Source organism: Amblyraja radiata, chromosome 2 (assembly GCF_010909765.2).
Source record: "Amblyraja radiata isolate CabotCenter1 chromosome 2, sAmbRad1.1.pri, whole genome shotgun sequence".
Lineage (NCBI taxonomy): Eukaryota > Metazoa > Chordata > Chondrichthyes > Rajiformes > Rajidae > Amblyraja > Amblyraja radiata.
This window is the reverse complement of record NC_045957.1, coordinates 39375103-39397055: the sequence shown is the minus strand read 5'-3', so window position 1 is coordinate 39397055 and position 21953 is coordinate 39375103. Positions and strand designations below refer to the sequence as shown.

Genomic DNA, 21953 nt, shown 5'->3' with positions numbered 1-21953 from the left:
TATAAATTAATGTAAATGAGATTTAAAAATCATGTTTTATTGTGAATTATTTGTGAATATTATTTGGACATTTAGGCTATTTAAAAATGTTAATCATTTATTAAGAAATGGATAGGTGTTTAGATCTAGTCATTGAAGTCTGAAATTAGCTACAATTAGGTAACTAACTAATTATATGCTTTAATTTCAGGTCATCCAAGTAAGATTATTTTATATTTGTTTCAGAATGCTTCAATCTATGATAACTGAAAATTTCATTCAGTTCTCTTAATTTTTAAGAAAGTTATGGGCTTTTGACTGTTCACGATCACAGCTTTTTTGTTATGTCCATAGAAAGTCAATAGGGAACAAGATGCTCATTTCCCAGTATGAAAATGGCCATAACTTTTTAAATACTTGAGATATGAAAGTGAATTAGGTGTCAAATTAAACTTATTTTTATGCTTTATCTGATGGGATAAGTTACAGACTTGATTTTTAAAATCTCAAAATTTTGTAACATTGCTAGGTCATAGCCTCAGAATTAAAGGACGTTCTTTTAGGAAGGAGATGAGGAGGAATTTATTTTGTCAGAGGATGGTGAATCTGTGGAATCCTGTGCCACAGAAGGTTGTGGAGGCAAAGCCAGTGGCTATATTTAATGCAGAGATAGATAGATTATTGATTAGTGCGGGTGTCAGAGGTTATGGGGATAAGGCTAGAGAATGGATTTAGGATGGAGAGATAGATCAGCCATGATTGAATGGCAGGGTAGACTTGACGGGCCGAATGGCCAACTCTACTCTTATCATTTATGATCTTATGATATGTGTTCAAGCTGTTTTTCTACATTAATTGGAATCATCTACAGTAAAGTTTGTTGTGGATTCATCTTGTGCAATGAGAATAGGATGATTGATCTTGTTGTCCAGGGCATCTACGTGGAAGACTGAACATAAAATCGAATTTTAGATTATGTTTGAGAATTATGTGTCATCTTAATTCGAAACACAAAGTTCTATAATGATTTGAGAGGAGAGTTAACTCTGGTTGATTGGGAGAGTAGTAGGTAGAAAGAGGGATGAGAAAATTTAGGGAGTTGGGTGGAAGCAGGACTTTTAGTGTCATAATAATCGCCAAACTACTGCTTGTGCCAGATACTGGAGAGGGTAATAATAGGTTATGACAATGAACCTGTCGCTGAAGAGTCGGTGCGGGAGGAAGGGCTTTAGATACTAGGGTGGTTGGGGATTTCTTCTGGGGAAGGTGGGATGTACATGAAGGGCAGATTACATCAACTGGATGAGGGACCAATATCCTTGCATATTGCAAGGATATGGTAGTTTTGTATCACACAACTTGGTAGTGTTTATATTAATTTGATGAAGGGGAATTGTGGGGTAAGTACGTAGCAGTGTGACAGGTGGGGAAATTGACCTGATTGTAGAGGATAAAGTTTAGTTTATAGTTTAGTGTAGCATCACGTACTGTGAAAAGGCTTTTTTTTTTTTTTTTTGCGTGCTATCGAGTCAGTTGAAAGACTATACATGCCATCCACAAGTACAGATACAGGATAAAGGAAATAACATTAAGTATAAGATAAAGTCCGATAAAGATAGTCCAAGTATCTCCAATGAGGTAGATAACAGCTCGGGGCCGCTCTCCAGTTGTGATAGGATGGTACAGTTTCCTCATAATAGCTAGGAAGACACTGTCCCTGAATCTGGAGGAGCGCGTTTTCACACTTCTGTACCTCTGCCTGATGCGAGAAGGGAGAAGAGGGTGTGACCAGGTGAGATGTCTTTGATTATGCTGGTGGCCCTGCCGAGGCAGTGTGAAATGTAGAGGAATCAATGGAAGGATGATTGGTTTGTGTGATGGTCTGGGCTGCATCCACAATTCTCTGTAATTTGATGCGATCTTGGATGGAACGGTTCCCAAATCATGCTGTGATGCATCCCGATAAAATGCTTTTTACGGCACATCTATAGAAGTTGGTGAGAGTTGTTAGGGACATGCTGAACTTCTGAGTCTTTTAAGGAAGTAAAAGCTTTGCTGTGCCTGCTTGGTCATTGCTTCAATAAGGCTCGTCCAGCACAAGTTGCTGGTGATATTTACTCCAAGGAACTTGAAGCTTTGAACCATCTCTACTTTAGCGCTGTCATGCATACTGTACGTGTACCGCTTCACTTGCCGAAGTGGATCACTATCTTCTTTGTCTTGCTGACATTGAGGGAAAGGTTGTTGTCTTGACATCAGGTCACAAGGTTCTCATTCTCCTTTCTGTACTCCGTCTCATCATTATTTGATATTTGATAGCTTTTCACTGTACGTGATGCTACACTAAACTATAAACTAAACTTTATCCTCTACAATCAGGTCAATTTCCCCAGCGGTGGAGTCGTCTGCGAATTTGTAAATTGAGTTGGCTGAGAATGCACCCTTGAGGAGCGCGAAGTGTTGAAGATTATCGTAGAGGATGATTTGTCTGCTATCCTCGCTGATTGTGGTCTATTGGTCAGAATGCAGAGGATCCAGTTACAGAGATCATTCTTGATTCCAAGTTCCACAAAAATACTATTTTTGAATAATTTGAGAAATTTCAGCATGCTTATTTCTCTACGCACATTGTCAGCTTTTTTGCAGTATTACAATAATTTCAAATCAAGCGAACACTGAGGGCAAAACAGACGAGACGGGTAGAAAGCAGGGGAATTCTGATTCGCAAGACTACATTTAGTTTCACAAGTAACTCAGATGAGCTTAGAACATTGATTAGCACATGGAATTATAATATTGCAATCATGAAAATATCATGGAAAGAATGGTAGGACTGATATCTCAATATTCTGGAGTGTAGACATTTTGGGTGTGACGGGGAGATGCTGAGTTATTCCAGCTGTTTGTGCAGTTCATAAGGTGCAGGAGCAGAAACAGGCCATTCGGACCATAAAATCTACTCCACCATTAATCACGGCTGATCCATCTTTCCCTCTCAACTTCATTCTCCTGCCTTCTCCTCATAACCCCTGACACTCGTACTAATCAAGAATCTATCGATCTCCACCTTAAAACTATCCATTGACGGCCTCCACAGCCATTTGTGGAAATGAATTCCACAGATTCACCGCCCTCTGACTAAAGAAATTCCTCCATCTCCTTTCTAAAGGTACGTACTTTAATTCTGAGGCCGTGTCCTCTGATCCTCTCTAGCCAGGCCTTTCACTATTCTGTATGTTTCAATGAGGTCCCCCCTCATTCTTCTAAACTCCAGCGAGTACAGGCCCAATGCCGTCAAATGCTCATCATATGTTAACCTAATCACCCCTGGGATCATTTTAGTAAACTTCTGGCACCTCTCCACGCCAGCACATCCACCCTCAGATATGGGGCCCAAAACTGCTCACAATGCTCCAAATGCGGTCTGACCAGTGCATTATAAAGCCTCAGCATTATATCCCTGTTTTTATATTCTAGTCCTCTTGAAATAAATGCTAGCATTGCACTGCCTTCCTTCCTTAATTTGACTTGCAAATTAACTTTTGGGTCAAAGTACTCAAGTCCCTTTCCACCTCTGATTTCTGAATTTTCTCCCCATTTAGAAAATAGTCTCTACGCCTTTATTCCTACTACTAAAGTGCATGACTCCACACTTTGCTACACTGTATTCCATCTGCCACTTCTCTGCCCACTCTCCCAACCTGTCCAAGTCCTTCTGCAGAGTCCCTGCTTTCTCTACGCTACCTGCCCCTCCGTATCATCTGAAAACTTAGCCACAAAACCTTAAATTCCCTCATCCACATCACTGATATATAACGTGAAGAGCAGCACCGACCCCTGCGGAACAATACTAGTCACTGGCAGCCAAACAGATAAAGCCCCCTTTATTTCCACTCTTTGCCTTCTACCATCCAGCCAACCTGCTACCAATGCTGGTATCTTCCCTCTGATATCATGGGCTCTCATCTTCTTTAGAAGCCTCACATGTAGCACCTTATCAAAGACCTGGATATCCAGGTAGACAACATCCACTGACTCTCTGTCCTGGGCCTCCTCCATTATCAGAGTGAGGCCCAGCACAAATTGGAGGAACGGCACCTCATATTTTGCTTGGGTAGTTTACACCCCAGTGTTATGAACATTTACTTCTCTAACTACAGATAACCCTTGCTTTCCCTCTCCATCCCCTTCCCCTTCCCAATTCTCCCACTAGTCTTATTGTCTCCACCTACATTCTATCTTTGTCCCTCCCCCTCCCCTGACATCAGTCTGAAGAAGGGTCTTGACCCGAAACGTCGCCCATTCCTTTTCTCCAGAGATGCTGCCTCGCCCGCTGAGTTACTCCAGCATTTTGTGTCCACTGACTCTCCTTTGTCTATCCTGCTATTTACTTCATCAAACAAGTCCAACAGTTTCGTCAGGCAGGATCTCCCTTTCACAAAACCATGCTGACTTCGGCCTATTTTATCATCAGCTTTTAAGTCCTCATCCTTTATAATGGACTAAAATCTTACTGATCACTGAAGTCAGGCTAACCGGTTTATAGTTTCCACTCTTCTTCTCACTCTCTCCTTGAACAGCGGGGTAATATTTGCATTTTTCTAATCCTCTGGGAACCCTCGTGACTAGTGATTCTTGAAAGATCACCCCAACAATGCTTCCGCAATCTCTGACGACACCACTTTCAGAACCCTAGGGTGCAGTTCATCGGTCCAAGTGACTTATTCACCTTCAGACCTTTCGTCTTTCCAAGCACCTTCTCCTTAGTAATAGCCACTCCACTAACTTCCACCCCTTGACTTTCTTGAATTTCAGGCACGTTGCTGGTGTCTTCCACTGTGAAAACTGATGCAAAAAAACATTCAATTCATCTGCCATTTCTTTATTCCCCATTATCACTTTTCCAGCATTTTCCAGCGGTCCAATGTCCACTCCTGCCTTTTTCTTACCCTTTATAGACTCTTACTATCTTTCCTAAATTCTTGCTATCTCAAAGAAGAGGCCGAGTGACACTTCTGATGATCCATGGAGCTACACAACACGGAAGCAGGCCCTTCAGCCCACCAGGGCCATGCTGACCATATTGGCATTTTGGGTTGGTCCCATTTGCCTGCATTTGGACTATATAACACAATGTTATAATAATAATAATAATAATAATACTATTTGTGTATAATTTGAGAAGCTCCCACATACTTATTTTCCTTTTGGCAGAATGTTTTATGATCTTAACTTTCAAACAAGTACCAAGACCTTGCTGTTTAGAGATGCATTCCTTAATGCACATCTGGTGCCTCAATACCTCCACAAGATGCCCTTGAGGCAGTTGAGATGGAATTTGTCAGTGTGATCAGTCTTTTGGATTGAGTATTTTTCAAGGTCTGGAAAGACTTGCACTGGTCTTCATTGTGGTTCATTCTGAGCAGAAAACAAACATATACAGTGCCTTCTATAATATTTGGGACAAAGACCCATCATTTATTTATTTGCCTCTGTACACCACAATTTGAGATTTGTAATAGAAAAAATCACATGTGGTTAAAGTGCACATTGTCAGATTTTATTAAAGGCCATTTTTATACATTTTGGTTTCACCATGTAGACATTACAGCTGTGTTTATACATAGTCCCCCCCCCATGTTTGGGATACATGGCTTCAAGGTGTTTGTTCAGGTGTGTTTAATTGCCTCCTTGATGCAGGTATAAGAGAGCTCTCAGCACCTAGTCTTTCCTCCAGTCCCTCCATCACCTTTGGAAACTTTTATTGCTGTTTAACAACATGAGGACCAAAGTTGTGCCAATGTAAGTCAAATAAGCCATTATGAGACTGTGAAACAAGATAAAACTGTTAGCGACATCAGCCAAACCTTAGGCTTACCAAAATCAACTGTTTGGAACGTCATTAAGAAGGAAGAGAGCTTACTAATCGCAAAGGGACTGGCAGGCCAAGGAAGACCTCCATAGCTGATGACAGAAGAATTCTCTCTATAATAAAGGAAAAAACCCCAACCACCTGTCCGACAGATCAGAAACTCTCTTCAGAGGTCAGGTGTGGATTTGTCAATGACCACTGTCCGCAGAAGACTTCATGAACCAAAATACAGAGGCTACACTGCAAGATGCAAACCACTGGTTAGCCGCAAAAATAGGATGGCCAGTTACAGTTTGCCTAGAAGTACATAAAAGAGCAACCACAGTTATGGAAAAAGGTCTTGTGAACAGATGAGATGAAGATTAACTTGTATCAGAGTGATGGCAAGAGCAAAGTATGGAGGAGAGGAGGAACTGCCCATGTTCCAAAGCATACCACCTCAGCTGTGAAACACAGTGGTGGGGGTGTTATGGTCTGGGCATGTATGGTTGCTGAAGGTATTGGCTCACTTATCATCATTGATGATACAACTGCTGATGTAGTAGCATAATGAATTCTGAAGTGTATAGACGCATCCTATCTGCGCAAGTTCAAACAAATACCTCAAAACTCATTGGCTGGCAGTTCATTCTACAGCAAGACAATGATCCCAAACATACAGCTAAAGTAACAAAGGAGTTTTTCAAAGCTAGAAAATGGTCAATTCTTGAGTGGCCAAGTCAATCACCCCATCTGAACCCAATTGAGCATGCCTTTAATATGCTGAAGAGAAAACTGAAGGGGACTAGCCCTCAAAACAAGCATAAGCTAAAGATGGCTGCAATACAGGCTTGGCAGAGCATCACCAGAGAAGACACCCAGCAACTGGTGATGTCCATGAATCGCAGACTTCAAGCAGTCATTGTATGCAAAGGATATGCAACAAAATACTAAACATGACTACTTTCATTTACATGATACTGCTGTGCCCCAAACATTATGGTGCCCTGAAATGGGGGGACGATGTATAAACACAGCTGTAATTTCTACATGGTGAAACCAACATTTATAAAAATGGCCTTTATTAAAATCTGACAATGTGCACTTTAACCACATGTGTTTTTTTTCTATTGCAAATCTCAATTGTGGAGTTACAGAGGCAAATAAATAAATGATGGGTCTTTGGCCCAAACGTCATGCTCGGCACTGCATGTCCCTGGGGATGCATTGGGGTTGAACATCAACTGTTGCTGGAAGATTGCCAACTTGCTGAAATACCATTTGGTCTTGCTGGAAATTACTGCCTTTTCATTGCAAGGATGCACTTGAAAGTGTACTGAGCCACACACCTGCTAGATGGTTTAAGGCCCTTTTGCCTTTGCATGCTGAGGGGTAGGAACCAGTGTTTGTGAAGTGAGAACTCTCAGACCTATTGATCATGGAATACATATGAAAGAGTAATGTTCTGATATAATGTAAATTTTGTAAGCAAATGATAAGTCGTGCTGTGAATGTTGACATATGAACTGGATTATATATTTGTGCATTTTATGATTAAATTGCATATTTGAAAATAAAAGAAATAAGTATATGAGCATGTTTTTCCACAGGCAGCTATTTTCAGTAAAAACAAAATAAAGTTTTTCATATTTTGTACGGCTATATTTTAGCCAACAACCATATTTGACATGATAACCCTGACATACCCAGCCAGGAATGAGACAAATTTGTTTATTAATTGATAATTGTGGAAATGATTGTGGGTTGTTTGCTACCCGTAGTTTTTATAATGTGTTCAGATTTTAGATATTGAAAGCGAATTGACAGAGGTGGTAGTTTAATTCACTCTTGATTTTACTTTACAGATTGACCACCAATAATTAATTTACCTTATTGATTCAAAATGCTACAGGTCATTAATTTCCTACTTATCTTGGATTAATAGTAGCATATGTAATTGGTAGGATATTTGTGTTTGGGCTGTAATTAATATTTATTTTGATTAACAGAATAAAATGTAGTGGGGAGAGTCTGCAATACAACTCTACTTCATGCCCTATGTTTGTTGTTCTCAAGAGATTGTTTTGCAATAAACTGCTTGTACAGTTTATTAAAGGAATTGAAAAATCATTACATTGTTTCAAACGTATACGATCAAACGTATACGATCGAGTTTCAAACGTATACGATCTTGCCGAATACATCCCGAACAAAAGTCGCTTGAAAGAATTTTGGGAAAAAATGCAAAACTACTTGCATCTGCTGGGAATTACTATTATAATCTGAATTTTCTGGTATGTTAATAAGAATGACTAATGGTACTGAAAAACCGCTGCTCAATATATGTTGTTTCTTAGCAATGGCAGCTAATTTGTTTTGTAACGTTTTCAAAAGGGATGCTTCATTATGTCGGAGTCTTGATGCTGTTTCTGTCTTGTTTCCTTCAGTGAGGAGCATTGTTAAATTTATGATTTGTGAAAGGAAGCTAGGCATTGTTTGAGTTTGCAGCGCAACTCCTATGTGTCCAGTTTGTGTTCCTGGTGCAACTTTTTCCATGAGCATGGGAAACCAACAAAGCAATTATAACAATTGTTGAACTGTACTGCTGCACTGGGGGAGGGAGGGGAGGAAGGCACCAATTAAACATTGTGAGATATTGGGATACTAGCTATCTACTAAATGGCTTTTAAGATCCGTACATTTCTTTGTGTAATATGACATAGTCTATGATTTTGAATGAAAAAAAAATTATAATCTGATGTGATTAGGTTTCTGTAAAACAAGTTTTGAGGAGAATCTATTGTAAGGATAATTATCAAACTAGAAGCAGGGTTTGGAAAGTTTTTGAAATAAAGGCATTTGCATTCTCCATGCTGTACCATATTCCAACGTGCTTCACAGGCAATTAAGCATTGTTTTATTACTGTGCAGGACGAGAAGAAGTGCATCTTCAGGTCCTTTGACGGAAGCTTGCATTTCTCCACAGTGGAACCTATTTTAATTAATTAATGGAAAGTGGCCGTTACTGGCGGCTCCAGCTATTTCTTATTCTCTGTGATTATTTTTTTCCCTTGAACTGAGTGACGTGTTGTAGCTTTGTAGTTGCCCACAGGAAAGGATGACAAATTTCCTTCCCTAAAGGATGTTTGTGATACAAATGAGATTTTTTTTTTTTTAAACACAACCTAGTAGCTTTATTACTGCTGCTACCATTTTTCTCGATTTACCTAGAATTTAAATTCAATTGTTCCCTTCAGCTCATAAAATTTTAACTTGCATAATCGCCCACTAATACAATCAAAATCAGCCCTTGATTCTTGATGCAAAGTAAAATGAAGAAGTGTTATTGTCTTGGAATGAAAAAAACTTTATTTTTCTACTTTTCAATGATTCAATTCAATGATACTTTATTGCCACAAGTTCCTAGATACAGTGAAATTCTTTTTTGCACGCAATTCAGTAAAAGCATACAGTAGACCTCAAGTAGGCAGTACACGAAGAGTTGCCACAACTCTGGCTCCGACAAAGTTACAAAATGTTCATTGAACAGTCTATTTCCTTGCAGCAGCGAACCCGGTCTGTCACTGCATGTGGCAGCAGACGGCCTCCCTTCTATCTCGGCTGTCCCCTCCGGCGGGTCTCTTTACGTTTCTCAGCACTCCCACCCCCCCCCCCCCCCCCCCCCCCACTGGGTTGCTCTTGGCAGCCCACCTCGCTCTCAACAGAGCGTCCTCCTAAGCTCTCGATGGCCCTCCTCTCTCTCGGTTATCTCGGCCCTCCTGGTTCTTGGTTACTTGGTCCTCCAAAATATTCCAACTGGAATTTAAACTGGAGGTGGTGAAGGGAGGGATTAAGCCAGAAAGGGTTATTGGGAAGAAAGTGCTACTTTAAATTTAGTTGCATCTGGTTGGGTAACTATAGTTTGGTGGAGATTATTCCATGCTTTAATTGTGCGTGGGAAGAACGAATTGCTGTACACATCTGTCTTTGTAGCTGGGATCACAAATTGGATCGAATGCCCTCGTCTGCTAATTGGTTTGGGGTTGGTGTAGGTCTTGTAATCTATGTCTAGCTGACCATTTAACGTGCGGTGCGAGTCTCCCTACGTTCACGGCAGTCGCTGACCAAGATGGGTCATCCAGGCTAGTTCAATTTACCTGCACCTGGCCCAAATCCATCTAAACCATTCCTATCCGTGTACCTATCCAAATGCCTTTTAAATATTGTTATTGTACCTGCCTCAACTACTTCCTCCGGCAGCGCGTTCTATATACCCAACACTCTTTGTGTGGAAAAAGATTTCCCTCCGGTTCCTATTAAATCTTTCCCCTCTCACCGTAAACCTATGTCCAGCTTTCACGCTGCCATCAGCTTCAGTGAACCGCTTACTGCCGATGGAGGCGTGGTGTGTGTTGTCGCCGAATCGATGAAGCTTTGCTCGTCGTTGGTACCTTGATTGGTCCGACAGCTTTTGCTTCCTCATCCAGGTTTTGCCTGTTGAATAGGACTTACCTGAATAGAAGATTCGGCGGCTGGCTCTAATGTCCCCCTGATAGCGCTGTTCACTGCCGGCACTTGTAGCGTGAGGGGAACTCTGACCCCTTCCCGTATTCTGCCAACGGCTGGTAACCAACTCTTCTGGCAGCAACACCTTCGTTTGCAAGGATTCCCGTGAAGCCACGCATGTGCTCCAGTATGTTCCATGGACATACTTTAGAATTTGAAGTCAGTTACATACTGACCACTCGCACTCCCCTCCACAGAGGGGGAGATTCGTAGGCAGCCCTGAAACGGGTGCTGGCTCAGGCCCCTGAGGATACCTGCGCTGATATGGCCCCTCCAGCAGACCTATACCAGGATGAAACATCACATTCGTGGGATAAACTCCCGAGTATTGACTCGGCGTCAAAATAATACTGGCCCTGCATGCTCTCCTCCTCCGTTTTTGCGCTCTTTTCAGCTTAATGTCATCTTTCGTATAGCAGGGTGACCGAAACTGACCAATACTCTAAGTGCGACCAAAAGCCTCCTATATCTACCCGTGATGCTACTTTCAAGGAAATACAGCTGCTTCTCGACCAACGATGGGGTTACGTTCCGATAAACCCACCGTAAATCAAAAATATCGTCAGTCAAAAGCATTTTTAATACAATTTGATCACGTGACCGGAAGTGATGTGCGGCTCACTGCCGTTGCCGAGCGTTTGCACCAGCGTAAAGTCGAGATATCGTATGTTGAAGCATCGTAAATCGGGGAGCATCTGTAGATACTTGTACCCTTCGGTTACTCTGCTCTTTAGTACTCCCCAGGGCCCTAGTGAACACGTTGAAGGTCCTGTCCTGGTTTGTCTTCTGAAGCTGCAACACATACTTACTGTGTGTGAAAAAGTTTTTCCTCATCTCAGTTCTAAATGACCTACTCCTTATTAGACCCCTGGTTCTGGACTCTCCCAATATCAGGAACATGTTTCCTGCATCTAGCATGTCCAATCCCTTAATAATATATGTTTCTATAAGATCCCCTCTCATCATTCTAAATTTCAGTGAATATAACCCCAGTCGCTCCATTCTTTCATCATATGACAGTCCCACCACCCCGGAAATTAACCTTGTGAACTTACGCTGTACTCTCTCAATAGCAAGAATGTCCTTCCTCAAATTAGGAGAACAAAACTGCACACAATACTCCAGGTGTGGTCTCACCAGAGTCCTGTACAATGGCAGAAGGACCTCTTTGCTCCTATGCTCAACTCCTCTTGTTATGAAGACCAACATGCCATTAGCTTTCTTCACTGCCTGCTGTACCTGCACCCTGTTATCCTTGCACAATGTTTACTGAAAACCAGTACCTTGCATGATTGCTTCTGTATTAATGTACATCAAGCTTGTAACTGTGATTATTTAAGCATTGTCTCCGGATTCAACTAAGTTGATTAAGATTTGTCGAATTTTAGTTGTTTCATATAGTCTTGTTTCCTTGGCTCTGTTCCCACTACAGTACTTTATTGGAAACAAGTGGTTTCCATGAAACATACAATGAAGTAGCATCAGCGAAGTATGAATAGATCTGAAGAATATTCTGGACATGTGTCTAACATACTGCCTGTGGCACTAATTCTGGTAATTGTGCCCCTCCACCCCATCATCCGCCTCGTAGCAATTCAAAAGAGATACACAGTAATATTTCTATATATTGGAGGGTAAAAAAAAGGCTACGGCACCTGGTATTCCCAGGCGGTCTCCCATCCAAGTACTAACCAGGCCTGAGCCTGCTTAGCTTCCGAGATCAGACGGGATCGGGGTTGGTTGTTGGACTTGGGTGGCACAGCACGTCTTGTTGATAGCTTTTAAATTAGGATGTGGTAGCATAATGCTTAAGCTACTGCACATACTGAACTTGTTATGAAGGCGTCTAAACTAATTACAAAATAGTGAAATGAACAATAGAGATTTGGGCAATTTTGTTATTGATGTGATCCACCTACTTGATTCTTGTAGTGATTAAACATTTTTCTAAAGGCCTATAGTTTAGATTGATCCCTCAAATGCTGATTAGGATGTTATTATGCAATGATTTGAGTAGTTTTTTTGCTGCAATGGCATGATAGTGGATTATTGGCTATTGTGCCATCAGCACAATGCAGTCAGATTCTTGCCATCTCAGCGGCAGTATCCTGCTTACTGAGTTCATTTACATCATTATTAGTCTCTCCAGGGACAGAATCTGGAACGGTTTTATTGGTACGACCCTACCCAGTTTGTAGAATAAATTTTAAAGAACACACGTGGGACATGTTATTTTGCATGGGTGCTTTGAAGGCGCTGCTCGGGGTATTGTTGGAAGCCGATACCATAGTGGCATTTAAAAGGTTTTAAGATGGGCACATGGATGTGCAGGGAATGGAGGGGTATGGACCATGTGCAGGCAGATGAGCTCGGTTTAGCTTGGCATGTTCGGCACAGACATTGTGGGCCAAAGGGCCTGTTCCTGTGCTGTACTTTTCCATGTTCTATTGTTAAGTTATAGGCAAGGCAAACAGAATTGCTAAAAAGTAAAAGACGTGTTGATTTTACATTGGTAGGCATATTTATTTCTGTGGGTGGTGTGTGTGTAAAGAGACGAACATAAACAAGGACTTTTTAAAACCATTTTATACCTGGCAATATTGTCTTGTGGCAGCTGTTAAGAATCAGCTGCTGTCTTTTCATAAACATCAACCAAGTTGTAGCTTAAGTTTGTAGGTTAGTTGGCTTCTGTAAATTACCTTTAAAGTGTAAGGAGTGGATATGAAAGTGGGATATCATCGAACTAGTGATCGATGGTTAGTATGGATTCGGTGGGCAGAAGGGCCTGTTTCCATGCTGCATCTTTCAGTCAATCACCCATCTTTCTCTCTCTGCTTTTTACAAGTCTCTTGTTCCTAAATTCCCTCTATCTGTTCTTCCAACCCTCCCCCCCCCTCTCTGCCTTTTCCTTCCTCATTCTCTATCTCCTTTCCTTCCTCCCTCCCTCCACTCTTCCACTGGTGTTAATGTGTTAGGGGTTGAGTGGGCCAGCAGTTGCACTAAGTGCTTTGGGTCACACATTTGTGTAAAGGGCCTGTCCCACTTACGCAATTTTTTTTGGCGACTTGCCGGCACCCTTCATAGTCGCAGCAGGTCTCCGAAAATTTTCAACATGTTAAAAATCCAGCGGCGACCAAAAAAAGGTGCGACTCTTTGGGCGACTACACACGACCATGCAGGCGTCACCCCGTGACATGTCACTCCCTGCACAATAGGGCCACTACAGTACCCTATACAGGTCAGTTAACCTACACACCCGCGCATCTTTGGGATTTGGGAGGAAACCGGAGTACGTGGAGGAAACACATGCTGTCACAGGGAGAACCTGCAAACTCCTCACAGACACCACTCGAGGACAGGATTGAACCTTGATCTCTAGTGCTGTGAGGCAGCAGCTCTACCAGCTTTGCCGCTGTGTTGCCCTCGGCACTGGGGTCCTGCTGATTCTGGGGTGACTAATGAATTATTGAACAAACATTGCCATAACTGCAACAGAAGATGGATAGTGTGGTAAGATACGTAGTTTGGGAGTTGGTGTATTCCTTACAAATTTACACTGGACTTTGTGCATCTAATGAATTGGACTTGCAAAATAAGACACGAAGTGCTGGAGTAACTCATCAGGTCAGGCAGCATCCCCAGAGAACATGGATAGTCGACATTTTGGACAGAGACCCATCTCCAGGCAGATTGTAGTGGGGGACGAAAGGACGAACACAGATAAGTTTTTTTTTGATAGGCACATGGTTGGACGAAGGCTAGAAATTAAAAAAACCAGCAGGTGTGAGCAAGAGTTGCAAATTGCAAGGACAGGAAGGAATGTAGGTGGAGGGAAGCAATATGTGTGAGTCCGGCTGGGGCACAGGAGGGGGGTAGGGGAAGGGAAAGGGAAGTGTGGGGAAGAAAGGGGAGGGTCAGTCGGGGTTCTTAGAGGTTGCCTAAAATTGGAGAATTCAATGTTTGTACTGTTGGACTTTAAGCTACCCAAGTGAAATATGAGGTGCTGTTCCTCCAGTTTGTCTGTGACCACTCTCTGAAAATGGAGGAGGGCCAGGACAGAAAGGTCAGAATGGGACGGGGAGTTAAAATGGCTAGCATCCGGGAGATCCAATTCTTCCTGCCCCCCCCCCCCCCCCCCCCCCCCCCCCCAGCTTGCCTCCCTCACTCCCTTTACGCAATCACGATAGAATCAGTATTAATTTTTTGGGTTTGCATTTTGGAATTTTTCATTCACATCTCCCATTTGTCAACGTGCCTTCATCATTTATAATATTTGAATGTAAATGTTTTATATAGATTTAAAAAAAAACTGGTATAGCGGATCTCCAGGTTGTGTGACCTGATCTATGGAAATCTGACTTTATACAAATTCTCCCAGATTTTTAAAACATTTATCATGATGGTAATAATTATTTTTTTTATGGTGCTCATTCATGATTGGGTACAATATATATTCCATTAGTTTAATAATGAGTAGTGTTTGTGTGAATATTCAATGAGAGATAGGAAGTGTCTTAGAACAATACTATATGGGTAACTATAGAAAATGGAAGTTGCTGTCTTACTAAAAGATCAACTTGCTGGTACGTCACAGGAACGGAACCGTTATGTAATCTGGGGGCTGCCTGTATATGAAAGTAATCTAGTTTATAAAGAAGCTAAAGTGCCTTCAATTTTACAGTTGGGTTTTTTCTATTCCAATTAATTTGTTCACACTGTGGTAAACTGGAGCAAGCTACAGCTTTTTCAGAATTGCACATTTCAGCTCGCTTTTCATTGGCTCTGCATTGCTGAAATCGACCATCTTTTCCAAGTCATAACCTGCACACAAACTATTTGGGTGTTAATTCTATTTTGCTACGTGAAATTAGCATTGAGGAGGGAATGATGCAGTGTTCTCCATTTAGGAGTTTCAGCAAAGAGGAGGAAGATGATGTTTTCATCTTCAGTACACCTTTAAAGGTACAGTTTTTTGAACTTTCCAAAGATAGGCTGCAGAATTTCTGTGTAAACCTCTGCTTTGTGTTCGTAAGATGCATTTGCCCACAAAATTTAATTGTCCAGCAATACTTAAAAATAATTGTAATTTATCCATGTATTTTTTTTAAATTATTTCAATCAGCCTTTTTGTCAGTTTCAAAGCAATTTTCTGCTTATATAAATGTTCTTTTTGTTTTCTGTTTTGCAAAATAAATGAGTTATGTGGCATTTTGGATTTCATCATGCAAAGACTGAAGAGGAACTTTGTAATTAAAATTTTGTAATTTTTTTTATTTTCCATAAAATTCACAGTATTTTCAGAAAGCCCTTAACATTCTGTGCTATAGGATTGAAATCTATCTGACATATTTGGGATTAAATTCATGTTATTTCATCTTACAAAACAGAAAATGGTCATCTTAAAAATGTGAAATTTGTAAAAAGTTTGAATGTTTTGATATACTATTTTAAAATCCAGTATTGTCTAACTGAATACCTGGACTGTATGTCAAAACCAGATCACGAGTTTATCTAGAAAGCAGAGAGTGCCCAGTTGACAATTTAACTTGGCTGCATGTACTCTGTATTTTCATTGATGTGGAAAAATATGCAGCAGTCTTGTTTACAGCAATTGTTGATATCTAACAGTTGAGTTAAAGTTACATTTGTATCAAATCTATTATAATTTATTTCTAACAAAAACGTCGAGATGTTGGGTGACGCGGTGGTAGAGTTGCTGCTTTACAGCACCTGCGAGCCATGTTCGATCCTGACTACGGGTGCAGGCTGTACGGAGTTTGTACGTATGACCTGCCTGGGTGTGCTCTATGTACTCCGATTTCCTCCCACACTTGTCCCAAAGACATAAAGATTTGTAGGTTAATTGGCTTTGGTAAAATTATAAATTGTCCCGAGTGTGTGTAGGATATTGTAAGTGTACAGGCATCGTTGGTCGGCACTGACATGACGGGCTGAATCTGCGCTGTACTTCCAAAATAAACTAAACTAAAAATTGTAGGAAATTCTATCACTGCCTCAGCAATTCTCTTCATAACACAGTTGAGGATTTTTTTAAGAACACTTTTTGAAGCTTGGTGGATGCTTGCTTCCACCTCTCAACCATTAAACAAACACTATAAAATATTAACTAAAAGCTAAAATGCAGAAATAATATTCATGCAGATAGTTAATTAACAGTATATGCAGTCAGCTTGTAACCAGTCTGAAGAAGGGTCTCGACCCGAAACATCACCTATTCCTTTTCTCCAGAGATGCTGTCTGACCCGCTGAGTTACACCAGCTTTTTGTGTCTATCATCAGTTTAAACCAGCATCTGTAGTTCCTTCCTACACATGGAACCAGTTGGTTCCTGTTTTAAAAATAGGGAAGCTGTAATAATATTTGTTTTTGTTTAAGCATTATCTATCTCTACAACTGGTAGCTTGTTATTGTCTGTACAGTCACCTGGAATTCTTTGATATTTTTGGTGCATTGCAAAAAAAAAAGAAGAAAAACTTAATTCCCAGTTACTTTTCATCAATAGTTTGTAGTTGTTGCAGAATTTAATTTAATGGTAAAAGTGTTGCAGTGGGAATATATATTTAAATTTTAAAAAGGGCGAAGAGCTGGAATTGGATCGCAGAAGTTGAAACGAGTTGGATAAAATGATAAATTGGTAGGAAAATGGCAACTGCTGCAAATTACTACAATAGGAAGAAATAACAAGTCGGGCATAAATAATGTTGAAGTAGTTTGAGGATGATATGAAAGATCTTAGTAGATATGATACTGAACATAAAAACATCAGGAGTAGGCCATTTGTCTCTTCACTGTGATCATGGCTGATTCTCTATCTCATGATCCTGTCCAGATCTATTTTTACATTAATATTTTCCAATTGACCACTATTAAATAATATTCTGCCTTATTGTTTTAACTGAAAAGTGAATAACTTCACGTACTGCATCTGTCAAAATCACCTTACAGCCACTTTGTATCCTCCTTGTAACTCTACTCCCCCCCCCCCCCCCCCCCCCCCCCCCCCCCCCCCCCCATCCATTCCCATGTTGTAAACTGGGGGAAATTACATTTACTTCACTCATCTAATCAAAATATATTGCAAATATTTGGGGCCAATCCTGTGGTTGAATACTGTCTTCTGCATTAAAAAGGACCTATTGAAGAGCAGTGATCAACTACAGTGCAAAACCAAAACAGTAAATAAGCCAAAATAGGTGATGTTGACAGTTAAATATTAGACCACACATTAAGTAACATGTCAAGAGAGTATTTGTCGTGTGCACCAGATATGAAAAGTAACAATGAGATTCTTTCTTGTTACAGCTTTATAGACACGTTAGAAGCAACAACAGCAATAAATATACAATGTATTATCAGTTATTCTAAGTAAACCCGACCATGCTAGTACATTCCAATTTCCGAACCGGGCTGTGATGTAACCAATAAGTAAGCTCTTGACTGTACATTTCTAGAATCTCCTCAAACTTCGGCAAGATGAGGCCTTCTCCCCGCCACCCCCTATCAGTCTGAAGAAGGGTTTCGGCCCGAAACGTTGCCTATTTCCTTCGCTCCATAGATGCTGCTGCACCCGCTGAGTTTCTCCAGCTTTTTTGTGTACCTGAGGCATTGATGAGCCTTTTTTGTAGTTTCATCAGAAATGTGTATTTTATGCTATCTTTGATTTATTTTATCAGCCACCTGCAGCTTCTTTGAGATGCAAAGATCGTGTCTTCTGAATTATTTCCAGAAACCCCTGCCATTGCTACTCCACCGTCATTCCTGCTGGGGTCCCCTTTCAGTCAACTCTCCTCTTCCAGCTCCTACTTCAAGCCTCCATAGTTACCTTTACTCAGTATTACTGATATATCCAATTTCAGTTTCTCCTTCTCAAACTGCAGTTGAATTTTGTCATATTATGATCATTGCCTCCAGGGGTTCATTCACCTTGAGGTCTCTGATCAAGTTTGGTTCATTGCACAACACCAAATCCAGAATTGTATTTTTCCTAGTAGGCTCGACCACACGCTGTTCTAAGGAGCCATCTTATAGGCATTCCACAAATTCCTTCTCTTAGGATCCAGTACCAACCTGATTTTCCCTGTCTACTTGCATATTGAAATCCCCCATATTCACTGTAACATGCATTTCTGACATGCATTTTCAATTTCTGCCCTAAATACTGACTACTATTTGCTATTTGGAAATCTGTATAACTCACTTCAGGATCTTTTTACCCATGCAGTTTCTTAACTCTATCCAAACGGATTCCACATCTTCTGATTCTTGCTATGGATTGGATTTCATTCCTTACCTATTTAGTTAAAAACCCTGTCTACAGCTCGGGTTATGTACTTCACCAGGTCCATGGTCGCAGCATGGTTCAGATGGAGCCCATCCCATCAGAACAGCTCTCTCCTTCCCCCAAACCAGCGATATTCTTTTAATTATTAGGTAGTTATGCTGTTAGTTCATTTTATTAAGATGTTATATTTTTAAAATCTTTTCACCACCAATTATTACATGTGTAATCTTCTCCTTTCAACAAGCTTGAAGTTAATATATTAGATATTTCTGTCAACAAAACGTATCCACTTTTGGTTGAGTTCAGCATCATGACCGTACGTATTCCACTGGTAATTTTTCTCCAAAATGGCAACTGTTGAATACTCTAAAGTTGTTATTTTCCTTGTGTAATAGCATGTCATAATTAAAGGCACAGGTTTTTTTTTTTAAACAAAGAGTTACCTGAACCAACAGAGAAGGTTGGTGAAGGAAGTGCAGACTTTGGGAGGTTGAATGCAAAGGAAAAAAAAAATACCCTTGCCTGCATTAATGTACAGAAGGATATCGGGGTCCAAATCCACAGTTTTCTGAAAGTGGTAAAGAAGGCATATGGGGCATTGAGTGTATGAGTCAGGAAATTATGTTGCAGCTTTGTAAGACTTTGGTTAGGTAGCATTGAGTATTGTGTGCGGTTGTGGTCCTCCCATTACAGGAAAGATGTGGAGCTGGTATAGAAGACGTTTACCAGCATGCTGCCCGGATTAGAAGGAAAACAGTTATAAGGAGAGGTTGGACAAACTTGGATTGTTTATCTTTTTAAGTGTCAGAGGTTGAGATGGAAGTATATCAAGTTATACAAGAGGCACAGATAGGATAGATGGTCAGAATCTTTTCCCCAAGTGGAAATATCAAAGACTTTGGGGGGGGGGGGCAAAGATTAAAGGATATATGTGGGGCAAGTTTTTGTTACACAGTATAGTAGGAGAGTGTATAGTTCTAGAGTACTGGTTCTATTTTAAATTGCTGTTGATGCATTGCACCATTGATAAGTTGCGTCAGAGGTATTTAGGACTTTCAACTTGGTGTAGTGTAGCAATATGCAGTAACATTTATTATCGGAAGTTTACTTTACAGTTGAGCAACCTTTTATTATGTGTCACTAATAAACTATTGGTGTTAAATAGTGGTAAATTGTAATCGATTGAAATCTCATTCTATTATTTGTGTATATCATCTGAAGCTGTACAACACACTTGACAATATAAATGCTTAGTCCAGTGAACTGCTTTCCTTTTGCCACCACTCTCCCTCCACATTTCATTTGTAAATTCAACGTCCTTTGTTGCAACATTTGACATTGTGTCACCAGGGTTGTCAAGACTTTCTTGTGCATAATATTCATGCTTTGGCCAAGCAAAAACAAGTTTGTGAAGCTCTGTACGCTTCGTCTGAAGATATTCTCCGTTTAGGTTCTCAGAGTTCAACCTATTTTGGTGTAATATCCTCCAGACTTGCAACTCTCAAGATATTTTTCTTTAAACATTTTTTCTTGTGACGTCAAATTAAACTCATCTCTGCCTGCACGTGATCCATAGCCCCCCATTCCCTGCATATCCATGTGCCTATCCAAAAGCCTCTTTTGCCCGCGCCAGTCCAAAAGATCAATTTCCCTTGTATCGTATCGCAACATTGTGCTTCCACCTCGTGATCCAGCGTATAAAAGAAAAAAAAATGAACACTCACTCCTACGCTAACCCCATTGCCAACGTGACTGCAATGCAAATGCACTTCAAAGGCTGTCAAGTACTTTTAGGGCATGTCGGCATCGTGAAAAGTGTTTGTTGTCTCTCTTCATCATTAAAACACTTGTGAATGTGGTTGAAAGGTTTCTCTTTGAAACTGCACTGAAGCTGATTTGCAAATCACAAAGTGTGTGAAATGGAAGGGGGACAAGAGGGGGGCAGATTCCACCCCAGTGGTATGAACATTGACTTCAAATAGCCCTTGCTTTCCCTCTCTCTCCTTATCCCCTCCTCCTTCCCAGCTCTCCCTCCAGTCTGACTGTCTCCAAGTTTTCTTCTGCACTTGTTAAGTCCCACCACTGGACCCAAAGTTGTAGTATAACAGACGAGGAAGATGGTTTGAATATAGAGGCTGAAGCGAGCAAGTCCAGTAAGCAAGCCTGGCAAAGGTAGGGCAGGGTTCAAGAAAGGTCTGATGGACTAAACTGCATAATGCAAGAAGCCCGGCAGGTCAGGCAGATGAACAGAGGGAATTGTGGTTGATGGGATTGTGATGCAAGAGCCATTACAGCAATATAGGTCGGGAATGGGCAGGACTTGGCAGCTCAATGATCTGGTGAGCTAATGTTTCCGTTAAGATATGTGTCTTTTTACAATACTGCACACAAAAATGTAACAAATGGGGTCAAATTTCAAATTCCTTCACAAAAAGTTGACAAGTAACTTTATTGGGTTCATGACGAACATAGTATCAACAGCGAATAGAAGAAAATATAGCATATTGATGGCATTTCTGAAAATGGCATCAGATTACACAAATACATTTGTGTAACGGTTGTCGCGTGGTGTCTACCAGTGACCTGGTTGGCACAGTAAGTACACATATTTCATATTCCTTTCTATGTTTATGAATACCACATGGAACAATAAAATTGCAAACACCATTTCCACTTCATTTACCTGATCATGTAGTAGAGTACTGCATCCATCTGAGTGGACACTGTAACGCGCGTCACACATTAAACACACAAAAGTACGTTGCGGTGGACACAAAAAACGTTCGTTTTGGTGTCCCAGCGAAAACCAAGCATTTTCACTGATGCGATCTAAACGGTACATTACCTTATGGATCTGAGCTACATCGATGGCCGATGATTCGTCAGATCTAGATTTTTTTTTAGTCAGTAAAATGTCTCCGTAGCGGTCGTTGCGGAGCTTCTCGAAATTGACACGAAGGAAAGAAATGAAGTTAGAAACTTGGTTCGTACAAAAGGTAAACAAGAGACAGTGTGTTGCCAAATTGAAGATTGGCTCAGTTTCTTAGTTTTTGATGACCAATTTGTGTCAGCGGGTCAGGCAGCATCTCTGGAGAGAAGGAATGGGTGACACCCTCGAAAAGCGCCTGGCTCTTATGGTATACCTGGTCATGCTCTAAAAACCTGTATGGATCAACTGGCTGGAGTTTTTACGGACATTTTCAACCTCTCACTTCTGAGGTCTGAGGTTCCCACCTGCTTTAAAAGGGCATCAAT

General features: G+C 40.8%; 1 protein-coding gene and 1 pseudogene across 4 annotated transcripts in view; one reads left to right on the top strand and one right to left on the bottom strand.

The window, feature by feature from the left end:
• Positions 1 to 21953, top strand: part of arhgap12 (Rho GTPase activating protein 12) — a 138106-nt gene that overhangs the window by 29269 nt on the left and 86884 nt on the right. The window lies entirely within an intron of this gene.
• Positions 12040 to 12160, bottom strand: LOC116970541 (annotated as a pseudogene).